The following is a 25,830-nucleotide window of genomic DNA, read 5'->3' on the forward strand; positions in this document are numbered from 1 at the left end:
CAGAGAAGGTGCTAGCAGGGAATTCTCTGCCTGCCTTTCCCCAGTGCTCTGCAAGCTCTCCAGGACAACATAAAATCTGGGGCTCTGTGCTTTCTTTCCTTCTGAACAAGTGTTAGTGTTTTCTGCACAAAAGCGATTCTTGCGAAGCAATGTGAACACTTCTGCTTCCCAGGCACAGAGAAGGTGCTAGCAGGGAATTCTCTGCCTGTCTTTCCCCAGTGCTCTGCAAGCTCTCCAGGACAACATAGAATCTGGGGCTCTCTGCTTTCTTTCGTTCTGAACAAGTGTTACTGTTTTCTGCACAAAAGCGATTCTGCGAAGCAATGTGAACACTTCTGCTTCCCAGGCACAGAGAAGGTGCTAGCAAGGAATTCTCTGCCAGCCTTTCCCCAGTGCTCTGCAAGCTCTCCAGGACAACATAGAATCTGGGGCTCTCTGCTTTCTTTCGTTCTGAACAAGTGCTACTGTTTTCTGCACAAAAGCGATTCTGCGAAGCAATGTGAACAGGCACAGAGAAGGTGCTAGCAGGGAATTCTCTGCCTGCCTTTCCCCAGTGCTCTGCAGGCTCTCCAGGACAACATAGAATCTGGGGCTCTATGCTTTCTTTCGTTCTGAACAAGTGTTACTGTTTTCTGCACAAAAGCGATTCTGCGAAGCAATGTGAACACTTCTGCTTCCCAGGCACAGAGAAGGTGCTAGCAGGGAATTCTCTGCCTGCCTTTCCCCAGTGCTCTGCAAGCTCTCCAGGACAACATAAAATCTGGGGCTCTGTGCTTTCTTGCCTTCTGAACAAGTGTTACTGTTTTCTGCACAAAAGTGATTCTTGCGAAGCAATGTGAACACTTCTGCTTCCCAGGCACAGAGAAGGTGCTAGCAGGGAATTCTCTGCCTGCCTTTGCCCAGTGCTCTGCAAGCTCTCCAGGACAACATAGAATCTGGGGCTCTGTGCTTTCTTTCGTTCTGAACAAGTGTTACTGTTTTCTGCACAAAAGCGATTCTGCGAAGCAATGTGAACACTTCTGCTTCCCAGGCACAGAGAAGGTGCTAGCAAGGAATTCTCTGCCAGCCTTTCCCCAGTGCTCTGCAAGCTCTCCAGGACAACATAGAATCTGGGGCTCTGTGCTTTCTTTCTTTCTGAACAAGTGTTACTGTTTTCTGCACAAAAGCGATTCTGCGAAGCAATGTGAACACTTCTGCTTCCCAGGCACAGAGAAGGTGCTAGCAAGGAATTCTCTGCCTGCCTTTCCCCAGTGCTCTGCAAGCTCTCCAGGACAACATAAAATCTGGGGCTCTGTGCTTTCTTTCGTTCTGAACAAGTGTTACTGTTTTCTGCACAAAAGCGATTCTGCGAAGCAATGTGAACACTTCTGCTTCCCAGGCACAGAGAAGGTGCTAGCAAGGAATTCTCTGCCTGCCTTTCCCCAGTGCTCTGCAAGCTTTCCAGGACAACATAGAATCTGGGGCTCTGTGCTTTCTTTCGTTCTGAACAAGTGTTAGTGTTTTCTGCACAAAAGCGATTCTGCGAAGCAATGTGAACAGGCACAGAGAAGGTGCTAGCAGGGAATTCTCTGCCTGCCTTTCCCCAGTGCTCTGCAAGCTCTCCAGGACAACATAAAATCTGGGGCTCTGTGCTTTCTTTCCTTCTGAACAAGTGTTAGTGTTTTCTGCACAAAAGCGATTCTTGCGAAGCAATGTGAACACTTCTGCTTCCCAGGCACAGAGAAGGTGCTAGCAGGGAATTCTCTGCCTGCCTTTCCCCAGTGCTCTGCAAGCTCTCCAGGACAACATAGAATCTGGGGCTCTCTGCTTTCTTTCGTTCTGAACAAGTGTTACTGTTTTCTGCACAAAAGCGATTCTGCGAAGCAATGTGAACACTTCTGCTTCCCAGGCACGGAAAAGGTGCTAGCAAGGAATTCTCTGCCAGCCTTTCCCCAGTGCTCTGCAAGCTCTCCAGGACAACATAGAATCTGGGGCTCTCTGCTTTCTTTCGTTCTGAACAAGTGTTACTGTTTTCTGCACAAAAGCGATTCTGCGAAGCAATGTGAACAGGCACAGAGAAGGTGCTAGCAGGGAATTCTCTGCCTGCCTTTCCCCAGTGCTCTGCAAGCTCTCCAGGACAACATAAAATCTGGGGCTCTCTGCTTTCTTTCGTTTTGAACAAGTGTTACTGTTTTCTGCACAAAAGCGATTCTGTGAAGCAATGTGAACACTTCTGCTTCCCAGGCACAGAGAAGGTGCTAGCAAGGAATTCTATGCCTGCCTTTCCCCAGTGCTCTGCAAGCTCTCCAGGACAACATAGAATCTGGGGCTCTCTGCTTTCTTTCCTTCTGAACAAGTGTTACTGTTTTCTGCACAAAAGCGATTCTGCGAAGCAATGTGAACACTTCTGCTTCCCAGGCACAGAGAAGGTGCTAGCAAGGAATTCTCTGCCTGTCTTTCCCCAGTGCTCTGCAAGCTCTCCAGGACAACATAGAATCTGGGGCTCTGTGCTCTCTTTGGTTCTGAACAAGTGTTACTGTTTTCTGCACAAAAGCGATTCTGCGAAGCAATGTGAACAGGCACAGAGAAGGTGCTAGCAGGGAATTCTCTGCCTGCCTTTCCCCAGTGCTCTGCAAGCTCTCCAGGACAACATAAAATCTGGGGCTCTGTGCTTTCTTTCGTTCTGAACAAGTGTTACTGTTTTCTGCACAAAAGCGATTCTTGCGAAGCAATGTGAACACTTCTGCTTCCCAGGCACAGAGAAGGTGCTAGCAAGGAATTCTATGCCTGCCTTTCCCCAGTGCTCTGCAAGCTCTCCAGGACAACATAAAATCTGGGGCTCTCTGCTTTCTTTCGTTCTGAACAAGTGTTACTGTTTTCTGCACAAAAGCGATTCTGCGAAGCAATGTGAACACTTCTGCTTCCCAGGCACAGAGAAGGTGCTAGCAAGGAATTCTCTGCCTGCCTTTCCCCAGTGCTCTGCAAGCTCTGCAGGACAACATAAAATCTGGGGCTCTGTGCTTTCTTTCCTTCTGAACAAGTGTTACTGTTTTCTGCACAAAAGCGATTCTGCGAAGCAATGTGAACACTTCTGCTTCCCAGGCACAGAGAAGGTGCTAGCAAGGAATTCTCTGCCTGCCTTTCCCCAGTGCTCTGCAAGCTTTCCAGGACAACATAGAATCTGGGGCTCTCTGCTTTCTTTCGTTCTGAACAAGTGTTAGTGTTTTCTGCACAAAAGCGATTCTGCGAAGCAATGTGAACAGGCACAGAGAAGGTGCTAGCAGGGAATTCTCTGCCTGCCTTTCCCCAGTGCTCTGCAGGCTCTCCAGGACAACATAGAATCTGGGGCTCTCTGCTTTCTTTCGTTCTGAACAAGTGTTACTGTTTTCTGCACAAAAGCGATTCTGCGAAGCAATGTGAACACTTCTGCTTCCCAGGCACAGAGAAGGTGCTAGCAGGGAATTCTCTGCCTGCCTTTCCCCAGTGCTCTGCAAGCTCTCCAGGACAACATAAAATCTGGGGCTCTGTGCTTTCTTGCCTTCTGAACAAGTGTTACTGTTTTCTGCACAAAAGTGATTCTTGCGAAGCAATGTGAACACTTCTGCTTCCCAGGCACAGAGAAGGTGCTAGCAGGGAATTCTCTGCCTGCCTTTGCCCAGTGCTCTGCAAGCTCTCCAGGACAACATAGAATCTGGGGCTCTGTGCTTTCTTTCGTTCTGAACAAGTGTTACTGTTTTCTGCACAAAAGCGATTCTGCGAAGCAATGTGAACACTTCTGCTTCCCAGGCACAGAGAAGGTGCTAGCAAGGAATTCTCTGCCAGCCTTTCCCCAGTGCTCTGCAAGCTCTCCAGGACAACATAGAATCTGGGGCTCTGTGCTTTCTTTCTTTCTGAACAAGTGTTACTGTTTTCTGCACAAAAGCGATTCTGCGAAGCAATGTGAACAGGCACAGAGAAGGTGCTAGCAGGGAATTCTCTGCCTGCCTTTCCCCAGTGCTCTGCAAGCTCTCCAGGACAACATAGAATCTGGGGCTCTCTGCTTTCTTTCGTTCTGAACAAGTGTTACTGTTTTCTGCACAAAAGCGATTCTGCGAAGCAATGTGAACACTTCTGCTTCCCAGGCACAGAGAAGGTGCTAGCAGGGAATTCTCTGCCTGCCTTTCCCCAGTGCTCTGCAAGCTCTCCAGGACAACATAGAATCTGGGGCTCTGTGCTTTCTTTCCTTCTGAACAAGTGTTACTGTTTTCTGCACGAAAGCGATTCTTGCGAAGCAATGTGAACACTTCTGCTTCCCAGGCACAGAGAAGGTGCTAGCAAGGAATTCTATGCCTGCCTTTCCCCAGTGCTCTGCAAGCTCTCCAGGACAACATAGAATCTGGGGCTCTCTGCTTTCTTTCGTTTTGAACAAGTGTTACTGTTTTCTGCACAAAAGCGATTCTGTGAAGCAATGTGAACACTTCTGCTTCCCAGGCACAGAGAAGGTGCTAGCAAGGAATTCTCTGCCTGCCTTTCCCCAGTGCTCTGCAAGCTCTCCAGGACAACATAGAATCTGGGGCTCTGTGCTTTCTTTCCTTCTGAACAAGTGTTACTGTTTTCTGCACAAAAGCGATTCTGCGAAGCAATGTGAACAGGCACAGAGAAGGTGCTAGCAGGGAATTCTCTGCCTGCCTTTCCCCAGTGCTCTGCAAGCTCTCCAGGACAACATAAAATCTGGGGCTCTGTGCTTTCTTTCCTTCTGAACAAGTGTTACTGTTTTCTGCACGAAAGCGATTCTTGCGAAGCAATGTGAACACTTCTGCTTCCCAGGCACAGAGAAGGTGCTAGCAAGGAATTCTATGCCTGCCTTTCCCCAGTGCTCTGCAAGCTCTCCAGGACAACATAAAATCTGGGGCTCTCTGCTTTCTTTCGTTCTGAACAAGTGTTACTGTTTTCTGCACAAAAGCGATTCTGCGAAGCAATGTGAACACTTCTGCTTCCCAGGCACAGAGAAGGTGCTAGCAAGGAATTCTCTGCCTGCCTTTCCCCAGTGCTCTGCAAGCTCTCCAGGACAACATCGAATCTGGGGCTCTGTGCTTTCTTTCGTTCTGAACAAGTGTTACTGTTTTCTGCACAAAAGCGATTCTGCGAAGCAATGTGAACACTTCTGCTTCCCAGGCACAGAGAAGGTGCTAGCAAGGAATTCTATGCCTGCCTTTCCCCAGTGCTCTGCAAGCTTTCCAGGACAACATAGAATCTGGGGCTCTGTGCTTTCTTTCGTTCTGAACAAGTGTTAGTGTTTTCTGCACAAAAGCGATTCTGCGAAGCAATGTGAACAGGCACAGAGAAGGTGCTAGCAGGGAATTCTCTGCCTGCCTTTCCCCAGTGCTCTGCAGGCTCTCCAGGACAACATAGAATCTGGGGCTCTATGCTTTCTTTCCTTCTGAACAAGTGTTACTGTTTTCTGCACAAAAGCGATTCTGCGAAGCAATGTGAACACTTCTGCTTCCCAGGCACAGAGAAGGTGCTAGCAGGGAATTCTCTGCCTGCCTTTCCCCAGTGCTCTGCAAGCTCTCCAGGAAAACATAAAATCTGGGGCTCTGTGCTTTCTTGCCTTCTGAACAAGTGTTACTGTTTTCTGCACAAAAGCGATTCTTGCGAAGCAATGTGAACACTTCTCCTTCCCAGGCACAGAGAAGGTGCTAGCAGGGAATTCTCTGCCTGCCTTTGCCCAGTGCTCTGCAAGCTCTCCAGGACAACATAGAATCTGGGGCTCTCTGCTTTCTTTCGTTCTGAACAAGTGTTACTGTTTTCTGCACAAAAGCGATTCTGCGAAGCAATGTGAACACTTCTGCTTCCCAGGCACAGAGAAGGTGCTAGCAAGGAATTCTCTGCCAGCCTTTCCCCAGTGCTCTGCAAGCTCTCCAGGACAACATAGAATCTGGGGCTCTGTGCTTTCTTTCTTTCTGAACAAGTGTTACTGTTTTCTGCACAAAAGCTATTATGCGAAGCAATGTGAACAGGCACAGAGAAGGTGCTAGCAGGGAATTCTCTGCCTGCCTTTCCCCAGTGCTCTGCAAGCTCTCCAGGACAACATAGAATCTGGGGCTCTGTGCTTTCTTTCGTTCTGAACAAGTGTTACTGTTTTCTGCACAAAAGCGATTCTGCGAAGCAATCTGAACACTTCTGCTTCCCAGGCACAGAGAAGGTGCTAGCAGGGAATTCTCTGCCTGCCTTTCCCCAGTGCTCTGCAAGCTCTCCAGGACAACATAGAATCTGGGGCTCTGTGCTTTCTTTCCTTCTGAACAAGTGTTACTGTTTTCTGCACAAAAGCGATTCTGCGAAGCAATGTGAACACTTCTGCTTCCCAGGCACAGAGAAGGTGCTAGCAAGGAATTCTCTGCCTGCCTTTCCCCAGTGCTCTGCAAGCTCTCCAGGACAACATAAAATCTGGGGCTCTCTGCTTTCTTTCGTTCTGAACAAGTGTTACTGTTTTCTGCACAAAAGCGATTCTGCGAAGCAATGTGAACACATCTGCTTCCCAGGCACAGAGAAGGTGCTAGCAAGGAATTCTCTGCCTGCCTTTCCCCAGTGCTCTGCAAGCTCTCCAGGACAACATAGAATCTGGGGCTCTGTGCTTTCTTTCGTTCTGAACAAGTGTTACTGTTTTCTGCACAAAAGCGATTCTGCGAAGCAATGTGAACACTTCTGCTTCCCAGGCACAGAGAAGGTGCTAGCAAGGAATTCTCTGCCTGCCTTTCCCCAGTGCTCTGCAAGCTCTCCAGGACAACATAGAATGTGGGGCTCTCTGCTTTCTTTCGTTCTGAACAAGTGTTACTGTTTTCTGCACAAAAGCGATTCTGCGAAGCAATGTGAACAGGCACAGAGAAGGTGCTAGCAGGGAATTCTCTGCCTGCCTTTCCCCAGTGCTCTGCAAGCTCTCCAGGACAACATAGAATCTGGGGCTCTATGCTTTCTTTCGTTCTGAACAAGTGTTACTGTTTTCTGCACAAAAGCGATTCTGCGAAGCAATGTGAACACTTCTGCTTCCCAGGCACAGAGAAGGTGCTAGCAGGGAATTCTCTGCCTGCCTTTCCCCAGTGCTCTGCAAGCTCTCCAGGACAACATAAAATCTGGGGCTCTGTGCTTTCTTTCCTTCTGAACAAGTGTTACTGTTTTCTGCACAAAAGCGATTCTTGCGAAGCAATGTGAACACATCTGCTTCCCAGGCACAGAGAAGGTGCTAGCAAGGAATTCTATGCCTGCCTTTCCCCAGTGCTCTGCAAGCTCTCCAGGACAACATAAAATCTGGGGCTCTCTGCTTTCTTTCGTTCTGAACAAGTGTTACTGTTTTCTGCACAAAAGCGATTCTGCGAAGCAATGTGAACACATCTGCTTCCCAGGCACAGAGAAGGTGCTAGCAAGGAATTCTCTGCCTGCCTTTCCCCAGTGCTCTGCAAGCTCTCCAGGACAACATAAAATCTGGGGCTCTCTGCTTTCTTTCCTTCTGAACAAGTGTTACTGTTTTCTGCACAAAAGCGATTCTGCGAAGCAATGTGAACACTTCTGCTTCCCAGGCACAGAGAAGGTGCTAGCAGGGAATTCTCTGCCTGCCTTTCCCCAGTGCTCTGCAAGCTCTCCAGGACAACATAGAATCTGGGGCTCTCTGCTTTCTTTCGTTCTGAACAAGTGTTACTGTTTTCTGCACAAAAGCGATTCTGCGAAGCAATGTGAACAGGCACAGAGAAGGTGCTAGCAGGGAATTCTCTGCCTGCCTTTCCCCAGTGCTCTGCAAGCTCTCCAGGACAACATAAAATCTGGGGCTCTCTGCTTTCTTTCGTTTTGAACAAGTGTTACTGTTTTCTGCACAAAAGCGATTCTGTGAAGCAATGTGAACTCTTCTGCTTCCCAGGCACAGAGAAAGTGCTAGCAAGGAATTCTCTGCCTGCCTTTCCCCAGTGCTCTGCAAGCTCTCCAGGACAACATAGAATCTGGGGCTCTCTGCTTTCTTTCCTTCTGAACAAGTGTTACTGTTTTCTGCACAAAAGCGATTCTGCGAAGCAATGTGAACACTTCTGCTTCCCAGGCACAGAGAAGGTGCTAGCAAGGAATTCTCTGCCTGTCTTTCCCCAGTGCTCTGCAAGCTCTCCAGGACAACATAGAATCTGGGGCTCTGTGCTCTGTTTGGTTCTGAACAAGTGTTACTGTTTTCTGCACAAAAGCGATTCTGCGAAGCAATGTGAACAGGCACAGAGAAGGTGCTAGCAGGGAATTCTCTGCCTGCCTTTCCCCAGTGCTCTGCAAGCTCTCCAGGACAACATAAAATCTGGGGCTCTGTGCTTTCTTTCCTTCTGAACAAGTGTTACTGTTTTCTGCACAAAAGCGATTCTGCGAAGCAATGTGAACACTTCTGCTTCCCAGGCACAGAGAAGGTGCTAGCAAGGAATTCTCTGCCTGCCTTTCCCCAGTGCTCTGCAAGCTTTCCAGGACAACATAGAATCTGGGGCTCTCTGCTTTCTTTCGTTCTGAACAAGTGTTACTGTTTTCTGCACAAAAGCGATTCTGCGAAGCAATGTGAACACTTCTGCTTCCCAGGCACAGAGAAGGTGCTAGCAAGGAATTCTCTGCCTGCCTTTCCCCAGTGCTCTGCAAGCTCTGCAGGACAACATAAAATCTGGGGCTCTGTGCTTTCTTTCCTTCTGAACAAGTGTTACTGTTTTCTGCACAAAAGCGATTCTGCGAAGCAATGTGAACACTTCTGCTTCCCAGGCACAGAGAAGGTGCTAGCAAGGAATTCTCTGCCTGCCTTTCCCCAGTGCTCTGCAAGCTTTCCAGGACAACATAGAATCTGGGGCTCTCTGCTTTCTTTCGTTCTGAACAAGTGTTAGTGTTTTCTGCACAAAAGCGATTCTGCGAAGCAATGTGAACAGGCACAGAGAAGGTGCTAGCAGGGAATTCTCTGCCTGCCTTTCCCCAGTGCTCTGCAAGCTCTCCAGGACAACATAAAATCTGGGGCTCTGTGCTTTCTTTCCTTCTGAACAAGTGTTAGTGTTTTCTGCACAAAAGCGATTCTTGCGAAGCAATGTGAACACTTCTGCTTCCCAGGCACAGAGAAGGTGCTAGCAGGGAATTCTCTGCCTGTCTTTCCCCAGTGCTCTGCAAGCTCTCCAGGACAACATAGAATCTGGGGCTCTCTGCTTTCTTTCGTTCTGAACAAGTGTTACTGTTTTCTGCACAAAAGCGATTCTGCGAAGCAATGTGAACACTTCTGCTTCCCAGGCACAGAGAAGGTGCTAGCAAGGAATTCTCTGCCAGCCTTTCCCCAGTGCTCTGCAAGCTCTCCAGGACAACATAGAATCTGGGGCTCTCTGCTTTCTTTCGTTCTGAACAAGTGCTACTGTTTTCTGCACAAAAGCGATTCTGCGAAGCAATGTGAACAGGCACAGAGAAGGTGCTAGCAGGGAATTCTCTGCCTGCCTTTCCCCAGTGCTCTGCAGGCTCTCCAGGACAACATAGAATCTGGGGCTCTATGCTTTCTTTCGTTCTGAACAAGTGTTACTGTTTTCTGCACAAAAGCGATTCTGCGAAGCAATGTGAACACTTCTGCTTCCCAGGCACAGAGAAGGTGCTAGCAGGGAATTCTCTGCCTGCCTTTCCCCAGTGCTCTGCAAGCTCTCCAGGACAACATAAAATCTGGGGCTCTGTGCTTTCTTGCCTTCTGAACAAGTGTTACTGTTTTCTGCACAAAAGTGATTCTTGCGAAGCAATGTGAACACTTCTGCTTCCCAGGCACAGAGAAGGTGCTAGCAGGGAATTCTCTGCCTGCCTTTGCCCAGTGCTCTGCAAGCTCTCCAGGACAACATAGAATCTGGGGCTCTGTGCTTTCTTTCGTTCTGAACAAGTGTTACTGTTTTCTGCACAAAAGCGATTCTGCGAAGCAATGTGAACACTTCTGCTTCCCAGGCACAGAGAAGGTGCTAGCAAGGAATTCTCTGCCAGCCTTTCCCCAGTGCTCTGCAAGCTCTCCAGGACAACATAGAATCTGGGGCTCTGTGCTTTCTTTCTTTCTGAACAAGTGTTACTGTTTTCTGCACAAAAGCGATTCTGCGAAGCAATGTGAACACTTCTGCTTCCCAGGCACAGAGAAGGTGCTAGCAAGGAATTCTCTGCCTGCCTTTCCCCAGTGCTCTGCAAGCTCTCCAGGACAACATAAAATCTGGGGCTCTGTGCTTTCTTTCGTTCTGAACAAGTGTTACTGTTTTCTGCACAAAAGCGATTCTGCGAAGCAATGTGAACACTTCTGCTTCCCAGGCACAGAGAAGGTGCTAGCAAGGAATTCTCTGCCTGCCTTTCCCCAGTGCTCTGCAAGCTTTCCAGGACAACATAGAATCTGGGGCTCTGTGCTTTCTTTCGTTCTGAACAAGTGTTAGTGTTTTCTGCACAAAAGCGATTCTGCGAAGCAATGTGAACAGGCACAGAGAAGGTGCTAGCAGGGAATTCTCTGCCTGCCTTTCCCCAGTGCTCTGCAAGCTCTCCAGGACAACATAAAATCTGGGGCTCTGTGCTTTCTTTCCTTCTGAACAAGTGTTAGTGTTTTCTGCACAAAAGCGATTCTTGCGAAGCAATGTGAACACTTCTGCTTCCCAGGCACAGAGAAGGTGCTAGCAGGGAATTCTCTGCCTGCCTTTCCCCAGTGCTCTGCAAGCTCTCCAGGACAACATAGAATCTGGGGCTCTCTGCTTTCTTTCGTTCTGAACAAGTGTTACTGTTTTCTGCACAAAAGCGATTCTGCGAAGCAATGTGAACACTTCTGCTTCCCAGGCACGGAAAAGGTGCTAGCAAGGAATTCTCTGCCAGCCTTTCCCCAGTGCTCTGCAAGCTCTCCAGGACAACATAGAATCTGGGGCTCTCTGCTTTCTTTCGTTCTGAACAAGTGTTACTGTTTTCTGCACAAAAGCGATTCTGCGAAGCAATGTGAACAGGCACAGAGAAGGTGCTAGCAGGGAATTCTCTGCCTGCCTTTCCCCAGTGCTCTGCAAGCTCTCCAGGACAACATAAAATCTGGGGCTCTCTGCTTTCTTTCGTTTTGAACAAGTGTTACTGTTTTCTGCACAAAAGCGATTCTGTGAAGCAATGTGAACACTTCTGCTTCCCAGGCACAGAGAAGGTGCTAGCAAGGAATTCTATGCCTGCCTTTCCCCAGTGCTCTGCAAGCTCTCCAGGACAACATAGAATCTGGGGCTCTCTGCTTTCTTTCCTTCTGAACAAGTGTTACTGTTTTCTGCACAAAAGCGATTCTGCGAAGCAATGTGAACACTTCTGCTTCCCAGGCACAGAGAAGGTGCTAGCAAGGAATTCTCTGCCTGTCTTTCCCCAGTGCTCTGCAAGCTCTCCAGGACAACATAGAATCTGGGGCTCTGTGCTCTCTTTGGTTCTGAACAAGTGTTACTGTTTTCTGCACAAAAGCGATTCTGCGAAGCAATGTGAACAGGCACAGAGAAGGTGCTAGCAGGGAATTCTCTGCCTGCCTTTCCCCAGTGCTCTGCAAGCTCTCCAGGACAACATAAAATCTGGGGCTCTGTGCTTTCTTTCGTTCTGAACAAGTGTTACTGTTTTCTGCACAAAAGCGATTCTTGCGAAGCAATGTGAACACTTCTGCTTCCCAGGCACAGAGAAGGTGCTAGCAAGGAATTCTATGCCTGCCTTTCCCCAGTGCTCTGCAAGCTCTCCAGGACAACATAAAATCTGGGGCTCTCTGCTTTCTTTCGTTCTGAACAAGTGTTACTGTTTTCTGCACAAAAGCGATTCTGCGAAGCAATGTGAACACTTCTGCTTCCCAGGCACAGAGAAGGTGCTAGCAAGGAATTCTCTGCCTGCCTTTCCCCAGTGCTCTGCAAGCTCTGCAGGACAACATAAAATCTGGGGCTCTGTGCTTTCTTTCCTTCTGAACAAGTGTTACTGTTTTCTGCACAAAAGCGATTCTGCGAAGCAATGTGAACACTTTTGCTTCCCAGGCACAGAGAAGGTGCTAGCAAGGAATTCTCTGCCTGCCTTTCCCCAGTGCTCTGCAAGCTTTCCAGGACAACATAGAATCTGGGGCTCTCTGCTTTCTTTCGTTCTGAACAAGTGTTAGTGTTTTCTGCACAAAAGCGATTCTGCGAAGCAATGTGAACAGGCACAGAGAAGGTGCTAGCAGGGAATTCTCTGCCTGCCTTTCCCCAGTGCTCTGCAGGCTCTCCAGGACAACATAGAATCTGGGGCTCTCTGCTTTCTTTCGTTCTGAACAAGTGTTACTGTTTTCTGCACAAAAGCGATTCTGCGAAGCAATGTGAACACTTCTGCTTCCCAGGCACAGAGAAGGTGCTAGCAGGGAATTCTCTGCCTGCCTTTCCCCAGTGCTCTGCAAGCTCTCCAGGACAACATAAAATCTGGGGCTCTGTGCTTTCTTGCCTTCTGAACAAGTGTTACTGTTTTCTGCACAAAAGTGATTCTTGCGAAGCAATGTGAACACTTCTGCTTCCCAGGCACAGAGAAGGTGCTAGCAGGGAATTCTCTGCCTGCCTTTGCCCAGTGCTCTGCAAGCTCTCCAGGACAACATAGAATCTGGGGCTCTGTGCTTTCTTTCGTTCTGAACAAGTGTTACTGTTTTCTGCACAAAAGCGATTCTGCGAAGCAATGTGAACACTTCTGCTTCCCAGGCACAGAGAAGGTGCTAGCAAGGAATTCTCTGCCAGCCTTTCCCCAGTGCTCTGCAAGCTCTCCAGGACAACATAGAATCTGGGGCTCTGTGCTTTCTTTCTTTCTGAACAAGTGTTACTGTTTTCTGCACAAAAGCGATTCTGCGAAGCAATGTGAACAGGCACAGAGAAGGTGCTAGCAGGGAATTCTCTGCCTGCCTTTCCCCAGTGCTCTGCAAGCTCTCCAGGACAACATAGAATCTGGGGCTCTCTGCTTTCTTTCGTTCTGAACAAGTGTTACTGTTTTCTGCACAAAAGCGATTCTGCGAAGCAATGTGAACACTTCTGCTTCCCAGGCACAGAGAAGGTGCTAGCAGGGAATTCTCTGCCTGCCTTTCCCCAGTGCTCTGCAAGCTCTCCAGGACAACATAGAATCTGGGGCTCTGTGCTTTCTTTCCTTCTGAACAAGTGTTACTGTTTTCTGCACAAAAGCGATTCTTGCGAAGCAATGTGAACACTTCTGCTTCCCAGGCACAGAGAAGGTGCTAGCAAGGAATTCTATGCCTGCCTTTCCCCAGTGCTCTGCAAGCTCTCCAGGACAACATAGAATCTGGGGCTCTCTGCTTTCTTTCGTTTTGAACAAGTGTTACTGTTTTCTGCACAAAAGCGATTCTGTGAAGCAATGTGAACACTTCTGCTTCCCAGGCACAGAGAAGGTGCTAGCAAGGAATTCTCTGCCTGCCTTTCCCCAGTGCTCTGCAAGCTCTCCAGGACAACATAGAATCTGGGGCTCTGTGCTTTCTTTCCTTCTGAACAAGTGTTACTGTTTTCTGCACAAAAGCGATTCTGCGAAGCAATGTGAACAGGCACAGAGAAGGTGCTAGCAGGGAATTCTCTGCCTGCCTTTCCCCAGTGCTCTGCAAGCTCTCCAGGACAACATAAAATCTGGGGCTCTGTGCTTTCTTTCCTTCTGAACAAGTGTTAGTGTTTTCTGCACAAAAGCGATTCTTGCGAAGCAATGTGAACACTTCTGCTTCCCAGGCACAGAGAAGGTGCTAGCAGGGAATTCTCTGCCTGCCTTTCCCCAGTGCTCTGCAAGCTCTCCAGGACAACATAGAATCTGGGGCTCTCTGCTTTCTTTCGTTCTGAACAAGTGTTACTGTTTTCTGCACAAAAGCGATTCTGCGAAGCAATGTGAACACTTCTGCTTCCCAGGCACGGAAAAGGTGCTAGCAAGGAATTCTCTGCCAGCCTTTCCCCAGTGCTCTGCAAGCTCTCCAGGACAACATAGAATCTGGGGCTCTCTGCTTTCTTTCGTTCTGAACAAGTGTTACTGTTTTCTGCACAAAAGCGATTCTGCGAAGCAATGTGAACAGGCACAGAGAAGGTGCTAGCAGGGAATTCTCTGCCTGCCTTTCCCCAGTGCTCTGCAAGCTCTCCAGGACAACATAAAATCTGGGGCTCTCTGCTTTCTTTCGTTTTGAACAAGTGTTACTGTTTTCTGCACAAAAGCGATTCTGTGAAGCAATGTGAACACTTCTGCTTCCCAGGCACAGAGAAGGTGCTAGCAAGGAATTCTATGCCTGCCTTTCCCCAGTGCTCTGCAAGCTCTCCAGGACAACATAGAATCTGGGGCTCTCTGCTTTCTTTCCTTCTGAACAAGTGTTACTGTTTTCTGCACAAAAGCGATTCTGCGAAGCAATGTGAACACTTCTGCTTCCCAGGCACAGAGAAGGTGCTAGCAAGGAATTCTCTGCCTGTCTTTCCCCAGTGCTCTGCAAGCTCTCCAGGACAACATAGAATCTGGGGCTCTGTGCTCTCTTTGGTTCTGAACAAGTGTTACTGTTTTCTGCACAAAAGCGATTCTGCGAAGCAATGTGAACAGGCACAGAGAAGGTGCTAGCAGGGAATTCTCTGCCTGCCTTTCCCCAGTGCTCTGCAAGCTCTCCAGGACAACATAAAATCTGGGGCTCTGTGCTTTCTTTCGTTCTGAACAAGTGTTACTGTTTTCTGCACAAAAGCGATTCTTGCGAAGCAATGTGAACACTTCTGCTTCCCAGGCACAGAGAAGGTGCTAGCAAGGAATTCTATGCCTGCCTTTCCCCAGTGCTCTGCAAGCTCTCCAGGACAACATAAAATCTGGGGCTCTCTGCTTTCTTTCGTTCTGAACAAGTGTTACTGTTTTCTGCACAAAAGCGATTCTGCGAAGCAATGTGAACACTTCTGCTTCCCAGGCACAGAGAAGGTGCTAGCAAGGAATTCTCTGCCTGCCTTTCCCCAGTGCTCTGCAAGCTCTGCAGGACAACATAAAATCTGGGGCTCTGTGCTTTCTTTCCTTCTGAACAAGTGTTACTGTTTTCTGCACAAAAGCGATTCTGCGAAGCAATGTGAACACTTCTGCTTCCCAGGCACAGAGAAGGTGCTAGCAAGGAATTCTCTGCCTGCCTTTCCCCAGTGCTCTGCAAGCTTTCCAGGACAACATAGAATCTGGGGCTCTCTGCTTTCTTTCGTTCTGAACAAGTGTTAGTGTTTTCTGCACAAAAGCGATTCTGCGAAGCAATGTGAACAGGCACAGAGAAGGTGCTAGCAGGGAATTCTCTGCCTGCCTTTCCCCAGTGCTCTGCAGGCTCTCCAGGACAACATAGAATCTGGGGCTCTCTGCTTTCTTTCGTTCTGAACAAGTGTTACTGTTTTCTGCACAAAAGCGATTCTGCGAAGCAATGTGAACACTTCTGCTTCCCAGGCACAGAGAAGGTGCTAGCAGGGAATTCTCTGCCTGCCTTTCCCCAGTGCTCTGCAAGCTCTCCAGGACAACATAAAATCTGGGGCTCTGTGCTTTCTTGCCTTCTGAACAAGTGTTACTGTTTTCTGCACAAAAGTGATTCTTGCGAAGCAATGTGAACACTTCTGCTTCCCAGGCACAGAGAAGGTGCTAGCAGGGAATTCTCTGCCTGCCTTTGCCCAGTGCTCTGCAAGCTCTCCAGGACAACATAGAATCTGGGGCTCTGTGCTTTCTTTCGTTCTGAACAAGTGTTACTGTTTTCTGCACAAAAGCGATTCTGCGAAGCAATGTGAACACTTCTGCTTCCCAGGCACAGAGAAGGTGCTAGCAAGGAATTCTCTGCCAGCCTTTCCCCAGTGCTCTGCAAGCTCTCCAGGACAACATAGAATCTGGGGCTCTGTGCTTTCTTTCTTTCTGAACAAGTGTTACTGTTTTCTGCACAAAAGCGATTCTGCGAAGCAATGTGAACAGGCACAGAGAAGGTGCTAGCAGGGAATTCTCTGCCTGCCTTTCCCCAGTGCTCTGCAAGCTCTCCAGGACAACATAGAATCTGGGGCTCTCTGCTTTCTTTCGTTCTGAACAAGTGTTACTGTTTTCTGCACAAAAGCGATTCTGCGAAGCAATGTGAACACTTCTGCTTCCCAGGCACAGAGAAGGTGCTAGCAGGGAATTCTCTGCCTGCCTTTCCCCAGTGCTCTGCAAGCTCTCCAGGACAACATAGAATCTGGGGCTCTGTGCTTTCTTTCCTTCTGAACAAGTGTTACTGTTTTCTGCACAAAAGCGATTCTTGCGAAGCAATGTGAACACTTCTGCTTCCCAGGCACAGAGAAGGTGCTAGCAAGGAATTCTATGCCTGCCTTTCCCCAGTGCTCTGCAAGCTCTCCAGGACAACATAGAATCTGGGGCTCTCTGCTTTCTTTCGTTTTGAACAAGTGTTACTGTTTTCTGCACAAAAGCGATTCTGTGAAGCAATGTGAACACTTCTGCTTCCCAGGCACAGAGAAGGTGCTAGCAAGGAATTCTCTGCCTGCCTTTCCCCAGTGCTCTGCAAGCTCTCCAGGACAACATAGAATCTGGGGCTCTGTGCTTTCTTTCCTTCTGAACAAGTGTTACTGTTTTCTGCACAAAAGCGATTCTGCGAAGCAATGTGAACAGGCACAGAGAAGGTGCTAGCAGGGAATTCTCTGCCTGCCTTTCCCCAGTGCTCTGCAAGCTCTCCAGGACAACATAAAATCTGGGGCTCTGTGCTTTCTTTCCTTCTGAACAAGTGTTACTGTTTTCTGCACGAAAGCGATTCTTGCGAAGCAATGTGAACACTTCTGCTTCCCAGGCACAGAGAAGGTGCTAGCAAGGAATTCTATGCCTGCCTTTCCCCAGTGCTCTGCAAGCTCTCCAGGACAACATAAAATCTGGGGCTCTCTGCTTTCTTTCGTTCTGAACAAGTGTTACTGTTTTCTGCACAAAAGCGATTCTGCGAAGCAATGTGAACACTTCTGCTTCCCAGGCACAGAGAAGGTGCTAGCAAGGAATTCTCTGCCTGCCTTTCCCCAGTGCTCTGCAAGCTCTCCAGGACAACATCGAATCTGGGGCTCTGTGCTTTCTTTCGTTCTGAACAAGTGTTACTGTTTTCTGCACAAAAGCGATTCTGCGAAGCAATGTGAACACTTCTGCTTCCCAGGCACAGAGAAGGTGCTAGCAAGGAATTCTATGCCTGCCTTTCCCCAGTGCTCTGCAAGCTTTCCAGGACAACATAGAATCTGGGGCTCTGTGCTTTCTTTCGTTCTGAACAAGTGTTAGTGTTTTCTGCACAAAAGCGATTCTGCGAAGCAATGTGAACAGGCACAGAGAAGGTGCTAGCAGGGAATTCTCTGCCTGCCTTTCCCCAGTGCTCTGCAGGCTCTCCAGGACAACATAGAATCTGGGGCTCTATGCTTTCTTTCCTTCTGAACAAGTGTTACTGTTTTCTGCACAAAAGCGATTCTGCGAAGCAATGTGAACACTTCTGCTTCCCAGGCACAGAGAAGGTGCTAGCAGGGAATTCTCTGCCTGCCTTTCCCCAGTGCTCTGCAAGCTCTCCAGGAAAACATAAAATCTGGGGCTCTGTGCTTTCTTGCCTTCTGAACAAGTGTTACTGTTTTCTGCACAAAAGCGATTCTTGCGAAGCAATGTGAACACTTCTGCTTCCCAGGCACAGAGAAGGTGCTAGCAGGGAATTCTCTGCCTGCCTTTGCCCAGTGCTCTGCAAGCTCTCCAGGACAACATAGAATCTGGGGCTCTCTGCTTTCTTTCGTTCTGAACAAGTGTTACTGTTTTCTGCACAAAAGCGATTCTGCGAAGCAATGTGAACACTTCTGCTTCCCAGGCACAGAGAAGGTGCTAGCAAGGAATTCTCTGCCAGCCTTTCCCCAGTGCTCTGCAAGCTCTCCAGGACAACATAGAATCTGGGGCTCTGTGCTTTCTTTCTTTCTGAACAAGTGTTACTGTTTTCTGCACAAAAGCTATTATGCGAAGCAATGTGAACAGGCACAGAGAAGGTGCTAGCAGGGAATTCTCTGCCTGCCTTTCCCCAGTGCTCTGCAAGCTCTCCAGGACAACATAGAATCTGGGGCTCTGTGCTTTCTTTCGTTCTGAACAAGTGTTACTGTTTTCTGCACAAAAGCGATTCTGCGAAGCAATGTGAACACTTCTGCTTCCCAGGAACAGAGAAGGTGCTAGCAGGGAATTCTCTGCCTGCCTTTCCCCAGTGCTCTGCAAGCTCTCCAGGACAACATAAAATCTGGGGCTCTGTGCTTTCTTTCGTTCTGAACAAGTGTTACTGTTTTCTGCACAAAAGCGATTCTGCGAAGCAATGTGAACACTTCTGCTTCCCAGGCACAGAGAAGGTGCTAGCAAGGAATTCTCTGCCTGCCTTTCCCCAGTGCTCTGAAAGCTCTCCAGGACAACATAGAATCTGGGGCTCTGTGCTTTCTTTCGTTCTGAACAAGTGTTAGTGTTTTCTGCACAAAAGCGATTCTGCGAAGCAATGTGAACAGGCACAGAGAAGGTGCTAGCAGGGAATTCTCTGCCTGCCTTTCCCCAGTGCTCTGCAAGCTCTCCAGGACAACATAAAATCTGGGGCTCTGTGCTTTCTTTCCTTCTGAACAAATGTTACTGTTTTCTGCACAAAATCGATTCTGCGAAGCAATGTGAACACTTCTGCTTCCCAGGCACAGAGAAGGTGCTAGCAGGGAATTCTCTGCCTGCCTTTCCCCAGTGCTCTGCAAGCTCTCCAGGACAACATAGAATCTGGGGCTCTCTGCTTTCTTTCGTTCTGAACAAGTGTTACTGTTTTCTGCACAAAAGCGATTCTTGCGAAGCAATGTGAACACTTCTGCTTCCCAGGCACAGAGAAGGTGCTAGCAAGGAATTCTCTGCCAGCCTTTCCCCAGTGCTCTGCAAGCTCTCCAGGACAACATAGAATCTGGGGCTCTATGCTTTCTTTCGTTCTGAACAAGTGTTACTGTTTTCTGCACAAAAGCGATTCTGCGAAGCAATGTGAACAGGCACAGAGAAGGTGCTAGCAGGGAATTCTCTGCCTGCCTTTCCCCAGTGCTCTGCAAGCTCTCCAGGACAACATAGAATCTGGGGCTCTCTGCTTTCTTTCGTTCTGAACAAGTGTTACTGTTTTCTGCACAAAAGCGATTCCGCGAAGCAATGTGAACACATCTGCTTCCCAGGCACAGAGAAGGTGCTAGCAGGGAATTCTCTGCCTGCCTTTCCCCAGTGCTCTGCAAGCTCTCCAGGACAACATAGAATCTGGGGCTCTGTGCTTTCTTTCCTTCTGAACAAGTGTTACTGTTTTCTGCACAAAAGCGATTCTTGCGAAGCAATGTGAACACTTCTGCTTCCAAGGCACAGAGAAGGTGCTAGCAAGGAATTCTCTGCCTGCCTTTCCCAGTGCTCTGCAAGCTCTCCAGGACAACATAAAATCTGGGGCTCTCTGCTTTCTTTCGTTCTGAACAAGTGTTACTGTTTTCTGCACAAAAGCGATTCTGCGAAGCAATGTGAACACTTCTGCTTCCCAGGCACAGAGAAGGTGCTAGCAAGGAATTCTCTGCCTGCCTTTCCCCAGTGCTCTGCAAGCTCTCCAGGACAACATAGAATCTGGGGCTCTGTGCTTTCTTTCGTTCTGAACAAGTGTTACTGTTTTCTGCACAAAAGCGATTCTGCGAAGCAATGTGAACACTTCTGCTTCCCAGGCACAGAGAAGGTGCTAGCAGGGAATTCTCTGCCTGCCTTTCCCCAGTGCTCTGCAAGCTCTCCAGGACAACATAGAATCTGGGGCTCTGTGCTTTCTTTCGTTCTGAACAAGTGTTAATGTTTCCTGCAAAAAAGCGATTCTGCGAAGCAATGTGAACACATCTGCTTCCCAGGCACAGAGAAGGTGCTAGCAGGGAATTCTCTGCCTGCCTTTCCCCAGTGCTCTGCAAGCTCTCCAGGACAACATAGAATCTGGGGCTCTCTGCTTTCTTTCGTTCTGAACAAGTGTTACTGTTTTCTGCACAAAAGCGATTCTGCGAAGCAATGTGAACACTTCTGCTTCCCAGGCACAGAGAAGGTGCTAGCAGGGAATTCTCTGCCTGCCTTTCCCCAGTGCTCTGCAAGCTCTCCAGGACAACATAGAATCTGGGGCTCTCTGCTTTCTTTCGTTCTGAACAAGTGTTAATGTTTCCTGCACAAAAGCGATTCTGCGAAGCAATGTGAACACATCTGCTTCCCAGGCACAGAGAAGGTGCTAGCAGGGAATTCTCTGCCTGCCTTTCCCCAGTGCTCTGCAAGCTCTCCAGGACAACATAAAATCTGGGGCTCTGTGCTTTCTTTCGTTCTGAACAAGTGTTACTGTTTTCTGCACAAAAGCGATTCTGCGAAGCAATGTGAACACATCTGCTTCCCAGGCACAGAGAAGGCGCTAGCAGGGAATTCTCTGCCTGCCTTTCCCCAGTGCTCTGCAAGCTCTCCAGGACAACATAAAATCTGGGGCTCTGTGCTTTCTTTCGTTCTGAACAAGTGTTACTGTTTTCTGCACAAAAGCGATTCTGCAAAGCAATGTGAACACATCTGCTTCCCAGGCACAGAGAAGGTGCTAGCAGGGAATTCTCTGCCTGCCTTTCCCCAGTGCTCTGCAAGCTCTCCAGGACAACATAGAATCTGGGGCTCTCTGCTTTCTTTCGTTCTGAACAAGTGTTACTGTTTTCTGCACAAAAGCGATTCTGCGAAGCAATGTGAACACTTCTGCTTCCCAGGCACAGAGAAGGTGCTAGCAAGGAATTCTCTGCCTGCCTTTCCCCAGTGCTCTGCAAGCTCTCCAGGACAACATAGAATCTGGGGCTCTCTGCTTTCTTTCGTTCTGAACACGTGTTAATGTTTTCTGCACAAAAGGGATTCTTGCGAAGCAATGTGAACAGGCACAGAGAAGGTGCTAGCAGGGAATTCTCTGCCTGCCTTTCCCCAGTGCTCTGCAAGCTCTCCAGGACAACATAAAATCTGGGGCTCTGTGCTTTCTTTCCTTCTGAACAAGTGTTAGTGTTTTCTGCACAAAAGCGATTCTTGCGAAGCAATGTGAACACTTCTGCTTCCCAGGCACAGAGAAGGTGCTAGCAGGGAATTCTCTGCCTGCCTTTCCCCAGTGCTCTGCAAGCTCTCCAGGACAACATAGAATCTGGGGCTCTCTGCTTTCTTTCGTTCTGAACAAGTGTTACTGTTTTCTGCACAAAAGCGATTCTGCGAAGCAATGTGAACATTTCTGCTTCCCAGGCACAGAGAAGGTGCTAGCAAGGAATTCTCTGCCTGCCTTTCCCCAGTGCTCTGCAAGCTCTCCAGGACAACATAAAATCTGGGGCTCTGTGCTTTCTTTCCTTCTGAACAAGTGTTACTGTTTTCTGCACAAAAGCGATTCTTGCGAAGCAATGTGAACACTTCTGCTTCCCAGGCACAGAGAAGGTGCTAGCAAGGAATTCTATGCCTGCCTTTCCCCAGTGCTCTGCAAGCTCTCCAGGACAACATAAAATCTGGGGCTCTGTGCTTTCTTTCGTTCTGAACAAGTGTTACTGTTTTCTGCACAAAAGCGATTCTGCGAAGCAATGTGAACACTTCTGCTTCCCAGGCACAGTGAAGGTGCTAGCAAGGAATTCTCTGCCTGCCTTTCCCCAGTGCTCTGCAAGCTCTCCAGGACAACATAAAATCTGGGGCTCTGTGCTTTCTTTCGTTCTGAACAAGTGTTACTGTTTTCTGCACAAAAGCGATTCTGCGAAGCAATGTGAACACTTCTGCTTCCCAGGCACAGTGAAGGTGCTAGCAAGGAATTCTCTGCCTGCCTTTCCCCAGTGCTCTGCAAGCTCTCCAGGACAACATAAAATCTGGGGCTCTCTGCTTTCTTTCCTTCTGAACAAGTGTTACTGTTTTCTGCACAAAAGCGATTCTGCGAAGCAATGTGAACACTTCTGCTTCCCAGGCACAGAGAAGGTGCTAGCAAGGAATTCTCTGCCTGCCTTTCCCCAGTGCTCTGCAAGCTCTCCAGGACAACATAGAATCTGGGGCTCTGTGCTTTCTTTCGTTCTGAACAAGTGTTAGTGTTTTCTGCACAAAAGCGATTCTGCGAAGCAATGTGAACACTTCTGCTTCCCAGGCACAGAGAAGGTGCTAGCAAGGAATTCTCTACCAGCCTTTCCCCAGTGCTCTGCAAGCTCTCCAGGACAACATAGAATCTGGGGCTCTCTGCTTTCTTTCGTTCTGAACAAGTGTTACTGTTTTCTGCACAAAAGCGATTCTGCGAAGCAATGTGAACAGGCACAGAGAAGGTGCTAGCAGGGAATTCTCTGCCTGCCTTTCCCCAGTGCTCTGCAGGCTCTCCAGGACAACATAGAATCTGGGGCTCTATGCTTTCTTTCGTTCTGAACCAGTGTTACTGTTTTCTGCACAAAAGCGATTCTGCGAAGCAATGTGAACACTTCTGCTTCCCAGGCACAGAGAAGGTGCTAGCAGGGAATTCTCTGCCTGCCTTTCCCCAGTGCTCTGCAAGCTCTCCAGGACAACATAAAATCTGGGGCTCTGTGCTTTCTTTCCTTCTGAACAAGTGTTACTGTTTTCTGCACAAAAGCGATTCTTGCGAAGCAATGTGAACACATCTGCTTCCCAGGCACAGAGAAGGTGCTAGCAAGGAATTCTCTGCCTGCCTTTCCCCAGTGCTCTGCAAGCTCTCCAGGACAACATAGAATCTGGGGCTCTCTGCTTTCTTTCCTTCTGAACAAGTGTTACTGTTTTCTGCACAAAAGCGATTCTGCGAAGCAATGTGAACACTTCTGCTTCCCAGGCACAGAGAAGGTGCTAGCAAGGAATTCTCTGCCTGCCTTTCCCCAGTGCTCTGCAAGCTCTCCAGGACAACATAGAATCTGGGGCTCTGTGCTTTCTCTCGTTCTGAACAAGTGTTAGTGTTTTCTGCACAAAAGCGATTCTTGCGAAGCAATGTGAACACTTCTGCTTCCCAGGCACAGAGAAGGTGCTAGCAGGGAATTCTCTGCCTGCCTTTCCCCAGTGCTCTGCAAGCTCTCCAGGACAACATAGAATCTGGGGCTCTCTGCTTTCTTTCGTTCTGAACAAGTGTTACTGTTTTCTGCACAAAAGCGATTCTGCGAAGCAATGTGAACACTTCTGCTTCCCAGGCACGGAAAAGGTGCTAGCAAGGAATTCTCTGCCAGCCTTTCCCCAGTGCTCTGCAAGCTCTCCAGGACAACATAGAATCTGGGGCTCTCTGCTTTCTTTCGTTCTGAACAAGTGTTACTGTTTTCTGCACAAAAGCGATTCTGCGAAGCAATGTGAACAGGCACAGAGAAGGTGCTAGCAGGGAATTCTCTGCCTGCCTTTCCCCAGTGCTCTGCAAGCTCTCCAGGACAACAGCAAATCTGGGGCTCTGTGCTTTCTTTCCTTCTGAACAAGTGTTACTGTTTTCTGCACAAAAGCGATTCTTGCGAAGCAATGTGAACACTTCTGCTTCCCAGGCACAGAGAAGGTGCTAGCAAGGAATTCTATGCCTGCCTTTCCCCAGTGCTCTGCAAGCTCTCCAGGACAACATAAAATCTGGGGCTCTGTGCTTTCTTTCGTTCTGAACAAGTGTTACTGTTTTCTGCACAAAAGCGATTCTGCGAAGCAATGTGAACACATCTGCTTCCCAGACACAGAGAAGGTGCTAGCAAGGAATTCTCTGCCAGCCTTTCCCCAGTGCTCTGCAAGCTCTCCAGGACAACATAGACTCTGGGGCTCTGTGCTTTCTTTCGTTCTGAACAAGTGTTAGTGTTTTCTGCACAAAAGCGATTCTGCGAAGCAATGTGAACACTTCTGCTTCCCAGGCACAGAGAAGGTGCTAGCAGGGAATTCTCTGCCTGCCTTTCCCCAGTGCTCTGCAAGCTCTCCAGGACAACATAGAATCTGGGGCTCTCTGCTTTCTTTCGTTCTGAACAAGTGTTAATGTTTCCTGCACAAAAGCGATTCTGCGAAGCAATGTGAACACATCTGCTTCCCAGGCACAGAGAAGGTGCTATCAGGGAATTCTCTGCCTGCCTTTCCCCAGTGCTCTGCAAGCTCTCCAGGACAACATAAAATCTGGGGCTCTCTGCTTTCTTTCGTTCTGAACAAGTGTTACTGTTTTCTGCACAAAAGCGATTCTGCAAGGCAATGTGAACACATCTGCTTCCCAGGCACAGAGAAGGTGCTAGCAGGGAATTCTCTGCCTGCCTTCCCCAGTGCTCTGCAAGCTCTCCAGGACAACATAGAATCTGGGGCTCTGTGCCTTCTTTCGTTCTGAACAAGTGTTACTGTTTTCTGCACAAAAGCGATTCTTGCGAAGCAATGTGAACACATCTGCTTCCCAGGCACAGAGAAGGTGCTAGCAAGGAATTCTCTGCCTGCCTTTCCCCAGTGCTCTGCAAGCTCTCCAGGACAACATAAAATCTGGGGCTCTGTGCTTTCTTTCGTTCTGAACAAGTGTTACTGTTTTCTGCACAAAAGCGATTCTGCGAAGCAATGTGAACACTTCTGCTTCCCAGGCACAGAGAAGGTGCTAGCAAGGAATTCTCTGCCTGCCTTTCCCCAGTGCTCTGCAAGCTTTCCAGGACAACATAGAATCTGGGGCTCTGTGCTTTCTTTCGTTCTGAACAAGTGTTAGTGTTTTCTGCACAAAAGCGATTCAGCGAAGCAAAGTGAACAGGCACAGAGAAGGTGCTAGCAGGGAATTCTCTGCCTGCCTTTCCCCAGTGCTCTGCAAGCTCTCCAGGACAACATAAAATCTGGTGCTCTGTGCTTTCTTTCCTTCTGAACAAGTGTTAGTGTTTTCTGCACAAAAGCGATTCTTGCGAAGCAATGTGAACACTTCTGCTTCCCAGGCACAGAGAAGGTGCTAGCAGGGAATTCTCTGCCTGCCTTTCCCCAGTGCTCTGCAAGCTCTCCAGGACAACATAGAATCTGGGGCTCTCTGCTTTATTTCGTTCTGAACAAGTGTTACTGTTTTCTGCACAAAAGCGATTCTGCGAAGCAATGTGAACACTTCTGCTTCCCAGGCACAGAGAAGGTGCTAGCAAGGAATTCTCTGCCAGCCTTTCCCCAGTGCTCTGCAAGCTCTCCAGGACAACATAGAATCTGGGGCTCTGTGCTTTCTTTCGTTCTGAACAAGTGTTACTGTTTTCTGCACAAAAGCGATTCTGCGAAGCAATGTGAACAGGCACAGAGAAGGTGCTAGCAGGGAATTCTCTGCCTGCCTTTCCCCAGTGCTCTGCAGGCTCTCCAGGACAACATAGAATCTGGGGCTCTATGCTTTCTTGCCTTCTGAACAAGTGTTACTGTTTTCTGCACAAAAGCGATTCTGCGAAGCAATGTGAACACTTCTGCTTCCCAGGCACAGAGAAGGTGCTAGCAAGGAATTCTCTGCCAGCCTTTCCCCAGTGCTCTGCAAGCTCTCCAGGACAACATAGAATCTGGGGCTCTGTGCTTTCTTTCGTTCTGAACAAGTGTTACTGTTTTCTGCACAAAAGCGATTCTGCGAAGCAATGTGAACAGGCACAGAGAAGGTGCTAGCAGGGAATTCTCTGCCTGCCTTTCCCCAGTGCTCTGCAGGCTCTCCAGGACAACATAGAATCTGGGGCTCTATGCTTTCTTGCCTTCTGAACAAGTGTTACTGTTTTCTGCACAAAAGCGATTCTGCGAAGCAATGTGAACACTTCTGCTTCCCAGGCACAGAGAAGGTGCTAGCAGGGAATTCTCTGCCTGCCTTTCCCCAGTGCTCTGCAAGCTCTCCAGGAAAACATAAAATCTGGGGCTCTGTGCTTTCTTGCCTTCTGAACAAGTGTTACTGTTTTCTGCACAAAAGCGATTCTTGCGAAGCAATGTGAA

This window comes from Strix aluco, chromosome 35 (genome assembly GCF_031877795.1).
Source record: "Strix aluco isolate bStrAlu1 chromosome 35, bStrAlu1.hap1, whole genome shotgun sequence".
Lineage (NCBI taxonomy): Eukaryota > Metazoa > Chordata > Aves > Strigiformes > Strigidae > Strix > Strix aluco.